The sequence below is a fragment of the Alligator sinensis genome, unplaced genomic scaffold (genome assembly GCF_000455745.1).
Source record: "Alligator sinensis unplaced genomic scaffold, ASM45574v1 scaffold2302_1, whole genome shotgun sequence".
NCBI classification, from domain to species: Eukaryota; Metazoa; Chordata; order Crocodylia; family Alligatoridae; genus Alligator; species Alligator sinensis.
The window spans coordinates 44,278-45,214 of record NW_005843799.1 but is presented as its reverse complement, the minus strand read 5'-3'; positions in this window follow the sequence as shown (position 1 = coordinate 45,214).

Sequence of the window (937 nt, the reverse complement as noted above, 5' to 3'; positions counted from 1 at the left end):
GAACGGGTGGAAAACTTGGAGCAAGCTCCCTGGCTGGGAGGTGGTAGGCTGTGAAGAAGTCCCCAGGTAGTCCCACAGGGTGGGAGGGGGCTGGGGCCACAGCTGAGACCTCTTCTGCACATAATTCCCTCAGCTGTACAGAAAATTCAAAACAGTGTGCAGCAAAACTCAACATTATGCAAAATTAATTGCTTTCTTAAAAAATATATAAATTAAAATAAATATAACAGTATTTTACTGGATGTAGGGTTTGTGGGGGGGTGAAGGGTTGGTGGGGTGGGCTTGAGCATGGTGTTTGCAGGCAGGTGCAAGTGTGGGGGGTGGTATGAGAGCCCCTGCCATCAGCCTGAGCAGCCTCCATGCCTCTGTGTGCAGTATCTTGCAGGAAGCTGCACGTGGAGCCTGCCTATCCCAGTGCCTCCATGTTCCATATGAAGGTGGCCAGGCACTCCAGCGGGGATTGGGGGTTTGCAGCTGGCCAGAGTGCCTGGCCAGCTGCACATGAAGCATAGAGCACTTCACGTGCAGGCAGCCAGGCACTGTGGCCAGCTGCAGACCCCTGATCCCTGCCAGAGTCCCTGTCCGCCTTTACATCCCTGGTCCCTGCCAGAGTCCCCAGCCGCCTTTACACCCCTGATCCCGGCTGAAGGGCCTGGTTGCCTGCACGTGGAGAGCTAGCGGCCCCACTGGGCTCAGTGCCACCATGTTTCACATGCAGCTGGCCAGGCACTCCATCCCGGCTGGATGCCTGGCCGCCTTTACACACGTGATCCCAGCCGGAGTGCCTTAAACATAGAGCCAGCAAGCACGGTTGGACTGCTAGTGCTTCACATGCAGGCAGCCAGGCAGTGGCAAAGCGTAGGGGGTGCACACGCAGCCCCTGAGAGTGCCAGTGCACCCCCTGACGGCCGCACTCACTGCTTTGCTGCTTTTGGGA